This window comes from Mus caroli, chromosome 2 (genome assembly GCF_900094665.2).
Source record: "Mus caroli chromosome 2, CAROLI_EIJ_v1.1, whole genome shotgun sequence".
NCBI lineage: Eukaryota > Metazoa > Chordata > Mammalia > Rodentia > Muridae > Mus > Mus caroli.
The window spans coordinates 78,692,031-78,703,187 of record NC_034571.1 but is presented as its reverse complement, the minus strand read 5'-3'; the positions used below and the strand labels follow the sequence as shown (position 1 = coordinate 78,703,187).

General features: G+C 42.2%; 1 protein-coding gene across 7 annotated transcripts in view; it reads left to right on the top strand.

The window, feature by feature from the left end:
* The first annotated feature begins 371 nt into the window (after positions 1–371).
* Tfpi (tissue factor pathway inhibitor) overlaps positions 372–11,157 on the top strand; it is a 43,994-nt gene continuing 33,208 nt past the window's right edge. For 2 of the 7 annotated variants that reach the window (XM_029474504.1, XM_029474508.1), the window contains exons 1-2: positions 372–425; positions 3,262–3,361. The gene's annotated coding sequence lies outside the window, so the exon portion shown is untranslated. Of the gene's footprint in view, positions 476–1,021; positions 1,087–2,893; positions 3,119–3,261; positions 3,362–11,157 lie in introns of those variants that run through there. The other 5 variants (XM_029474507.1, XM_029474506.1, XM_029474502.1 and 2 more) reach the window with 4 other exon arrangements.

Sequence of the window (11,157 nt, the reverse complement as noted above, 5' to 3'; positions counted from 1 at the left end):
CTCTCTCACCTCAGCTCCTCGCTACTCCTCAGTCTTCCTGGAAAACCCTTCGGTTTTATTTTGTAACCAAAATAGTCTGTTTACAGTCCTCTAATAATAATTTTTCAGGTCTCTTCAGGAATGCAGGACGACATTCAAATGTTCCATTGCGGCTGATCAAGTTAAGACTCTATGCTTCGTGACCAGAGAGGCAGTCCCTCTTCAATGGACCTTGAACCAACCACTCCAACAAACACCCTCCCCAGCAAAAAACAGCTACAACCCCCCTGCCCTGCATTTTTTATACCCTCTCAGAGTTTGCAATGATAGTTTCCTGCTGAAAGACTACACTTCCCAGCTCCCCTTGTGGACAATGGAAGTCATTTCCGCCCCTATAAGGGGCCTCATCCTATCTTCTTCTGAAGGCATTTTGGCCATCTGCACACGTGAGTGATAAAGTCCTTCCTCGCTGTGAATAAACATGGCCCCTCCTAAGGTCAGACCAAGCCTATCTGTCTTTCCTTCTTCCATCTCTCTACAGCTGCTTTAAATAATCTAACAGAATCTAACAGTTTGTGCTTTGAGCATGTGTTGTGAGCATGGGTTTCATTCTTGTGTCCGAGGGGATGCAGTAAAGAAACTGCTGACATGATTGTTCCAAGATATGGTTAAGTTTTTATTGTAGGCACAAGAGAGAGAGNNGAGAGAGAGAGANANAGAGANNNNGNGNGAGAGAGAGAGAGAGAGAGAGAGAGAGAGAGAGAGAGAGAGAGAGAGAGAGAGAGAGAACGAACAGTCAGAGGCATCTGGAGGAGTTCATAGCAGAGAGAAAAAGAAGTAGACCGAACATGGCCAGGAGACTTGACATGGCCAGGGCTAGGGAGAGCAGGGAGATGAGTTGAAATAGTGGGAGATGGAGACTCAAGGACACACACACACACACACACACACACACACACACACGTTGGGGGGGGGGGGATGAGAGAGCTTTGAAATTCGCAAAAAAGTACTTGTGAGTAGGAGCAGAGGGAGTTTGGAGGCCAGCATGAGCTGTGATATGCAGTCGTAGGTATATGTCAATGGAGCCATCTGTCACTTCTGCCAGAGGTAAGGGAAAGGACAACTTTTGGCCGATGGGAACTGCTTTCAAAAGTTCCGGAGGCATGGTGGCTTTTATTTATCCTCCAGAAATCTTTCTGTGGTCCAGCTTGAGCTCATCTCTGTATATTTGGACAGCTGAGAGAACTAATAGCCCAGCCTTTTGTTGATGATAAAGGGTGATGTAGTGTCTCTCTTCCGTAGCTGCTGCTTAGGTGGAGAGGGTTGTCCTGGCAGGCTAGGAAGGCTGGAATTCCAGAGTTGCAGGCTGGGATGGGGTGGGTGTGGATGTGGGGGTGGGGGGTGGGGGTGTGAGTGGGGGTTGGGGACAGGATCTGGTTTGCTGAGTGAACCTGAAGAGAGAGACAAGGAACAATTACATTGGCTTACCAGTGGCAAGGGATCTTCTGAGCAATGACAGATGGAACCCCTGAAGTTTACATGAACTGTTTTAAGCATATAAAAAGAGGTTAAAGGTTTAGATAGAATGACCACTGTCTGTGTTCTGCAATGAAGTACTCATTGTAGCAAAGCAGTTAACAAAAATCTGTAAACAGTCGGAATAGACCTTTGAGCCTTAGCAAAACAAAGCTTGAAAAGTTATTAGCATAATAGGAGCATGAACATTTATTTATCTGTAATAAGACAGAGATTGCTTGTCAGGGAAGAGAACAAAAGAACAGAGGGTTTTGTTTGTTTGTTTGTTTCTTCACAATGAAAAGTGCCTTTATTTAGAAAACAACGAAAGAAAATTAACAATTTTGGGCCTGTGATTATGATGTTTTTAAAAAGTTTAGTAGCCAGTGTTTTACCAGGGCTAGATTCATCAGAACTCCACTGAGTGAACCCTGAAGTCTTCACATCGTATACCATCTTTAAAGTCTCATTTTTCGCACACCTTAAATCATTTTCACATACTTTGAATCCCTTCCTCAGACCTTGGCAACTTGCATAAACTTTAACCCTTTTTTTTTTTTAAAATCTGGAAATATCTAATACTTTGAGGCATAGGTGTTTGATTAGTGAACAAAGTCACAAAAAAAGCAAACTCTTTTGAATAAAGGAACAGTAGAGAGCAAGTTTTGAGTAACAACACGACTGAAATCTGTTTTTGTGAGTTTATCTTTCTCAGCAGGAAGCCTGTCAGCGAGGCAAACGTGTCTGTGAGCTTGCCTGTCTCAGCTGGAGACCTAAGCTCTGGAAAAGGCAAGGCCTTAGGAAATGGTCTGACTAAGCAGCTGTGTCCCTGAGGTGAGAGGCTAAAGTTACTGTGCTGCTCCCAATCTGATAAAACACGCAGTCAACATCACCCCAGAGGTCTGAGGTAAATTTGAGCAGGAAGTATAGACCAAATGGCCTCTGGGCCAATTAAGAATGACAGATTTAACTGCCACCTGAACAGTCAGTATGGTGATCTGTTGTGAGCAGAGGTGAACAGAGTTTTGCAGCCACACACACAGGGCAGTCTTCAGTTAACCACAGTGGGCAGCAATCAGCCCTCAGCCACCAGACCCAGACGGTCTAAGAGATTTTTCCCGTGGGACTTGGGAAAACTACCTTAGAGAGGCAGAGTAGGGCAGAGTAGAATCCCACAGTGCCCACAGTTTGGGCAGGACCCAGGCCTCGGGTGAGCCTGGGGCAGTCAGTGCTTTGCTCCAGGTGAAGCCTGTGGCCGCCCATCTTCTTTCCTGTTACCAGAAGCTGGTATTGTTTGACAGACTTCCTGGTAGGCACCAGATAGGGAGAGGGCCGTGGCTAGATAATGGCTAGCTTCCTCACCTATTGACTTTGACACAAAAGCCTCAAGGGGAGAATCCCTACTGAGGGACTGGCTCAACAAGGTCAAGACCTGATGAGGACATGTCGCACATAGTTTCACAGTTTCATAGTTTCGGACCAATCAACGGCAAACTGACCAACCCTGAAGTGGGGGAGGAAGACTCTTCGAATGCTTTAAAACCCCAGGACTCGAGAGAAGAGACTGGGGTTTTCGGCTTCCCGAGCACCCTTTACAGAGACTCTTTCTCCGTGTGTCTGACGCGTGAGTGTGTTCCTCACCCTAAGTGGACGCTTTCCTTTAACTCCTACTTCTCTCTATTGCTCTTCTGAATTTTCCTGCCTTTAATTTCTTTAACTGCCAGAGAAACAGAACCCAATTAAGACCCTCTAAACTATTATTTTTAGACTGTATCACTTCGGGACCTGTCTCCGGATTTCTTCTGAAGACGGTATAATTTTGGGACCTCATCTCCAGATCTCATTTAAGGACTACTGACTCATCAAGGTAAGAAACCCAACGGAGATGGTGGTGGTGGTGCTGTGGAGGCGTGCTGGCCAGTCCAGTTGGCCCAACCACAAGGTGTCCAGGTGCATTGCTCAGTGTCAGTCACGAAGTCACCGTAGCTTCTAGGCAGAGGTGCTCATTCGGAAGATGGCACAGAAGCAGGAAGCAGACATCTACGTTGGCACTCCTGGTGCCCTGCGGGGGCATTCTCACAAATGCCCTTTTATGGTGCCTGCCCACCCTCACTAGTTGTTATCCCTTGCTCTCATCACAACCTCAAACAGAGAAGAAAGGCCAGATGCAGGGGCACTCCTGTAATCCTAGCCCTCTGAGGCTGAGGGAGGTGGGAGTTTCAGTCAGCCTGGTCTACAGTGAGACTAGCCACCGATAAGAAATGAAGTTGTGGTCCAGATATGCCCTCCCACCCCCGAATTGGTTTCTAAGTCTTCTAAGTCTTGGTTTAACTATAAAATATGCCAGAATATTTCAGATACTTATGAATGCCCTCATCTCTAGCAGTACACATTGAATAACCACACTCTCGTTAAAAGTTTTTTAATCGTTTTAAAGTCTCAATTTGTCCATGCTATTTTGTCGCAACTTAAGAGTATTCTTTTTTTTTTTTTTTCCATGAGGTGATTTCCACTTTTACTTTGTTTGTGTTTTGCTTTTGTTTTTTGAGACAGGGTTCCTCTCTGTATAGCCCTGGCTGTCCTGGAACTCGATCTGTAGACCCAGGCTAGCCTAGAACTCAGAGATCCGCCTGCCTCTGCCTCCCCAAGTGCTGGGATTAAAGGTGTGCGGCCAGCACCACCCGGTCCACTTTTACTTTTTATATTATGAATAAGAGGTTAGAGCCACATGATCTAAAGAGTTTAGCATCTTTATTCCAAGAGGAGCCTATTTATTTTATAAAACCATTCCTGTCAACTACTTTGTACCTAGAAGAAAAAAATAATCCTTAAAATGGCCACAGTTTCAAATATGGACATATTATGACATCAGGGAATTTTATATTGAGCAATTCTCCAGAAAATTACACCCTCTGTAACTAAAGTCAAGACCAAGCCAAACTAACACCAAGACTCACTATTGGATTGGTCAGTCTCTCGGGAAGATGATGAACCAGAGCCAGGAGCCATGTGTTTGTGTGCTTTCTTTCATTTCTGGTTTGTTTTAAAATTGCTTCATGTTCTAATATTCATTCTTCAGGTCCAAAATGGTTTATTTCATTGCTTCCCATACTTAATTTTTGAGCTGGGGAGTCTTTAAAAATATCAGCTGGGCAGTGGGGGTGCACGCCTTTAATCCCAGCACTTGGGAGGCAGAGGCAGGCTGATTTCTGAGTTCGAGGCAGGCCTGGTCTACAGAGTGAGTTCCAGGACAGCCAGAGTTATACAGAGAAACCCTGTCTGGGAAAACCAAAAAAGAAAAAAAAAAAAAAAAAAAAAAAAAAAAAAAAAAAAAAAAACAAAAAAAAATCAACTGGGTGTGGCCAGATCTCTGAGTTCAAGGCCAGCCTGGTTTATGGAGTTCTAGGGCAGCCAGGCTACACAGGGAATCCTTACCTTGGAAAACTGAAAAAGTAAAACAGGTCAACTTAGTCTCCCCTTCCTCCTCTGCCTAAGTTCAGTTAATTTAGACTGCAGTATTTGTGTAACAAGTGCCTTTACTGGTTGCTGCATCTCACTGGCTTGCAACACAGTTAAAGAAAAGAAGACTTGGCTAGGCCTTGTGTGCTATATAGTATCAATTATCAATTGTCTCATCACCTTCAACGGCCTCTAACTAAAAATGTTTTTACAAATTGATTAATAGCTTGTTTATGAAAGCACAGACAACAATTGCCCAGTTATATATTTTGTTCCTAAAAGAAAAATAACCATGCTATTTAGAAGCTTAAATTAATGGGGTCAGTTATTAGCCCCTCTTACTTGTACTCAAAACACAGAGGCAGGATATTTCAAGACTGGCTACCTCAGCATGAATTCAGGCTCTTTCCAGAACATTCTCATCATTTACAGTAAATCAATGCACTTAGAGCTGTCTTTCTTAACATCATGTGGCAGCTGTTTGAGTCACAGGTATGACATCATAGGACAAGTTAAAGGCGACTCTGAGTGGATCTTTCTATATAGTGTGTTTAGATGAGGGAACATTTAGAAAAAGCCCCCCTATCTTCTACCTAGCAAGATAAAACCCAGCAAGATACACACAGATCTCCCTAGACCGGTGCTTCTCAAACTGTGGGTCGTGACCTTGGGGCCGCATATTGCATATTTACATTATGATTTGTAACATTAGCAAAATTAGTTATGAAGTAGCAATGAAATACCTTCCGGCTAGAGACCATGAGGATCTGTATTAATGGGTCGCAACATGACGAAGGTTGAAAACCACTTCCCTAGGCAGAGATGATCATATCCTGACATCTAAATCAATCACCATCAATCACTTATCACCATGATGAGTACAGATTAAAGCTTTGTTCTTGGGACAGGCATAGGCTAGCCTCAGTGAGCTGATCTACGACCATACTGATTGTGGACAGTGTCAATTAATCACAGATTCAATAACCAATAAAGAAGATGACAAAATAGCATGCAAAAATTTAAAGAAAAAAATGAGAAAAATATGTCTACATTCTTACAAAACTTTTGTATCTCTCTCTCTCTCTCTCTCTCTCTCTTTTTTTTTTTTTTTTTTTGGTTTTTCAAGACAGGGTTTCTCTGTATAGCCCTGGCTGTCCTGGAACTCACTTTGTAGACCAGGCTGGTCTAGAACTCAGAAATCCACCTGCCTCTGCCTCCCGAGTGCTGGGATTAAAGGCGTGTGCCACCACACCTGGCTTGTATGTTCTCTTGTCAAACTGCGTATCTCTCCTCGAACACCATTCCCTTCCTTTCCACCAGTAATCTTCAAATGCACTTTTTGTTGTGAATGTGAAGAGCTTTTAAAATGAATATTGTTTTGTTCCTGCATAATCACCTACTTGTCATTACCAAGCAGTTTCAAGCTTGAATATATACACTGCTTAGGTATATAATATTATTTTCTTTGGCTAAAATAAACATGAAGGTATATTTGATCATCTTTGTAATATTTAGTTCATAAATATAATTTTGGGTTTTTTTTAAAGAACTATAGGTATTTCTGAACATTGAACATTCACATGTAGGACAATGCATGACTTAGTGATTATGTTGCAAACCAAAGTCCTGCCTATTTTGTATATAATAATCACTATCCAATTAATAAAATCCGGCTGTGAGGCCAAATCAAGTGTCTAATGGGAAGGATTGCTGACATAAAGCAAACATTACCAGGAATTGATTGGCTGAGTTCACAACAGCCCAGGAATCATTTAGTGAGGGATTGGCAATACTTTGTTTTATGAAGAAGAAAGTGTTAAAAGTTCACTACTACTTATCATTTCGAAAAACTCTCTCCCCTCCCTCCCCTACCTTTCCCTCTCTCCTCTTTTTTTCTAGAGACAAAGTGGTAACATAATTTTTTGATAGTTTCATACACTTATACAAATTTTATCAAATCCATTTTCCACTCCCTCTCCTATAACCTTTCCATAAATTGCTGAGTCTAATTAGGGCTGTCAGGATGCACATGGATGTAGATTCCATCCAAACTCCAACTAGAGGTTCTGGGGTTGTTCAGAGATTCACCAGTCTGACTCATATTTTGATTTTAGTTAATTAGACTTATTATTATTATTATTAATTATTATAAAAAGAGACTGGCCAGGACCCAATCAGAGAAAATTTTCTAGACTAGGCCCTAGCTATTGTTAGCCCAAGGATGATAAAGGCAAGAACCATGAAAGTAAAATTTTAGGGAGCCAAATTAACTCATATTCTGTTTGAGTGCTGGCAAGGCTTGATTTTGTAACAAACGTCCAGCAGGTGCCTCATCCATCTATCCATCCATCCATCCATCCATCCATCCATCCATCCATCCATCCATCCATCCATCTAAGCAAGCAGGCGAGGAAGCAAGCAAGCAAGCAAGCAAGCAAGCAGGCAGGCAAGCAGGCAAGTAGGCAAGCAAGCAAGCAAGCCTTTCATTCAAAAGCAAAGCTTAGCACTTAGCCTGTATAGTCTTGTGATCTATTACCTTATAGGAATAGCTGAGGCAATGAAATATTTTGCAACTATCAACAATTTTTAAAAAATAGTCCAACTATGCCAGGAAGTGCTCCATCTTGGGCCAGCTGATAAGGTACATTCAAGGTAGGAGCAACTTCCTTGTAGCTTATACAAGCTAAAAACACTTTTATTTTTTTACAAGCCCAGCACAGTTAAATTTATCCCATAAACAGCGTTCACCATTACACTATCATTAGCCAAACCCATGAAAAGAGCTCTCTAGCTACCATCACTAACAATGCCTCAGCCACCATCACTAACAATGGCTCAGCCACCATCACTAACAATGCCTTTCAGGTTGAGGTGGGGCCTCGTGAGTTCTTTCCTTAACTAAGCTAGGCTGGCTTGATCTTGTACAGGTCTTATGCAGGCAACTACAGTTACTCTGAGATTTTTGAGTATAAAAACCTTGTCAAATCCAGAAGACTATTTCTCAGCAGCCTTCCCTGAGCTCTGGCTCTTACGATCTGCCTCCCACAACCCCCATCTAGTTTGGCCCGAACGTGGGAGGGTGTTGTAATGTAGATGTCTCATCTAAAGATGAGTACTCCACCATCAATTACTTTCTGTACTTTACCAGCTGTGACTCTTTCTAATAACAGAAGAGAGAATCTGCTCTGATGGAGGGGGAAAGCTTCACTAATCGATGTTTGTAAGTGTAAGTATTTAGAAGGTAATTTGATATTTAGCAGAATAATAGTAGTGAGTTCTCCACAGAGCCCACGCCGATCTCAGCCTCATGCTCTGGCAAAGATTTACAGTACCGGGCATGACGTTCTTCCTGTGGAGTGAGCCTGAAAATTCCAATTAGAAAGCTATTGGTTACCCCCATACCATTCATGACCATATTGCACAAATAGGCATCTCTTGCCAGACTAATCATTATGGTGTCTCATAAAGCATCTAGGTAAGGCTGTTGGTGACTTTTCTCCCACAGCAGCATGCAAAACCAAACCAAAACAACAAAAAACCCAACAACAACAACAACAAACTGAAAAGCTAGTTCAGCGGGTAAAACTTTTGTAAGCAAAAAGAAGTTTGAATCTCCCATATCCATATAAACACTGGGTGGTCGTGGAGGTCTGTCTGCAATCCTGTCCTGTGGGAAGCAGATCAGGGAATCAGCAAGTTGGTTAGACTAGCTAAACAGTGAGCAGCTCTGGATTCAATGAGAGACCCTTCCTGAACCCTGAAGGTGGAGAGGGATTGAGGAAACACCCAATATTAACTTCATGCTTCTATACACATACACTTATAATTCCTCCCCCCAACACTCACATACATATACACGTGCATACATGCATGAAGACGACATAGATATACATACCCATGGAGCTATTTTTCTTCTGTGTTCCAACTACTTCCACAAGGCAACATTTGAAGAGAAATTTGACTAGGAAGCAGTGTTTTCTCCGTGTTCAAAAGATTAAGTCAGGACTAGATTCCAGGAGGCAATGAGACCTCAGCAAGGGGGATTGGTCAACAGTTTCTCTTTATTTATTTGAAACATCTCTTTAGGAAATATATATGTATACACCAAGAAGAACTAGAAAAGGCTGGGGTGAGTTGGGGAATGAAGATAATATGGGCAAACTAGAAAGTGTTTATACTCCGTATACCCATGTCTTCTACATCCTACTAGGGATATGATAAACTCTGGTCAGCCATGCCCCGAGTTTCATAATGCAGGAGCAAACAGAACTTGGAAATCTGTAGCTATGGAAAAAGCACTGGTTTGAGAAAATAGACTGTGGGATTGCTGTTGTATTGCTGGCTCCAGGCAACTAATATATATTAGTGCCTCTCATGTCTGACACAAATTCCTACTACAGTCTGACTACAGTTCTCCTCAGAGTTGTGTGTGGGAGCCCTGCCTCAGGTGTGACAATATCTGAGGATACATGTTTTAAGAGTTAATTAAAATTAAATAGAAGTAAGGTAGTGTTTCTCATCCCATGGGGTTGTTTTCTCTGTGCACACATAAAGATGCCAAATGAGGACTTGGGAAAAGGAAGTGGATATTTGCAAGCCAGAGAGCACCCTCTCCAGGAACCAAAGTGACCAGTATTAATACAGGATACAGCAGCCTACGTTGTCACACTTCCCCGCTGTTTAAGCTGTTCACTGTGTGGTATTTGGTTATGACAGCCCTAGAGTACTAGAGCAGTTTCTGTGGCTTTAGACATAAAATCTCTTTGCCTTTACCTATGAAGATGAATTTTAAGCTATGCTACCTGGTTTAGAATGATATCAAAGGAAGGCCGTCCTAGACTGGCCTGATTCCCACTTGCCACAGACTACATCACCATGGTTGTATATCTTAAGTACTGAAGGTGCTATGCTATGTTGTACTTTACATCCATCAACGTAAATTTTATCCATAATAAAAAAGTCCTGTAACTTGGTTTGGAATACAATTCCATTGGAAGATTATGTCTGCCTTTTTCAGATCTTTTCTCCTCTTTCTAGACTTTGAAAAAAAGAATTATTTATTTTATGTATATGAGTACACTGTAGCTATCTTCAGACGCACCAGTAAAGGGCATCCAATCTCATTACAGATGGCTGTGAGCCACCGTGTGGTTGCTGGGATTTGAACTCAGGACCTCTGGGAGAGCAGTCAGTGCTTTTAACCACTGAGCCATTTCTCTAGCACCCTCTTCCTTCCTTCCTTCCTTCCTTCCTTCCTTCCTTCCTTCCTTCCTTCCTTCCTTCCTTTCTTTTTTTGTTTTTTGTTTTTTGTTTTTTTGAGACAGGGTTTCTCTGTATAGCCCTGGCTGTCCTGGAACTCACTCTATAGACCAGGCTGGCCTCGAACTCAGAAATCTGCCTGCCTCTGCCTCCCGAGTGCTGGGTTTAAAGGCGTGCGCCACCACGCCCAGCTTAGCACCCTCTTTCTAGATTTTTATTTTGTCACTTTCACTAAAACAAATCCATTAATTTGCAAACATACTTATAAGAGTATTTAAAAATCTCACCAGTGGTGTATTTTTGACTATCCGATTGTATAATTAAAAAGTGAAAGACCTATACTAGTTGAAGAGAAGCCAGAGTGTATTTTACTGTTTAGAGAACTGATTTTAGACAATTCTACACTGTTATAGTCAGGGGACTTTTTTTTTTTCTTTTTGACAATTCATTTCATCATTTTGAACCAATATATTTGTTTCTTGTATAAAACAGTGATAAGATGATTCCCCCGCGCCCCCCCCCCCCCGCAACACGTGCAAGATACAAATGAGAAAACCAAAGTGATGCTAAAGGCTCAGTAATGGAACCTCTTATTTGTGTCACCTCCGTTTTAATTGACAAGCTGTGGTTTTCAGGAGGCCATCCAACTGGCTCAACAAGCTTTACATACAACACAAGGTTAAAGCTGGACAAGGTAAACCTGGATAGTAGGCAGGTGCTTGAAAGAGACTCCAACCCAACAGGATCCGCTCTGTCCAGTTCTTCTCTTCAGCCGAGTCCTTGATGTGTACACTTATGGTTTTTCTTCCCACCAAAGTTTAGAGAAAAAAGAAATTATGATACATGGCACATTTTTTGTCTCTTGACAACTTTTTTGGGGGGGAGGTCAGGCTTAGCTTTGTCTGTTTATTCAGGTTTATCACTGGGCAAACTTCTGCCCCATTT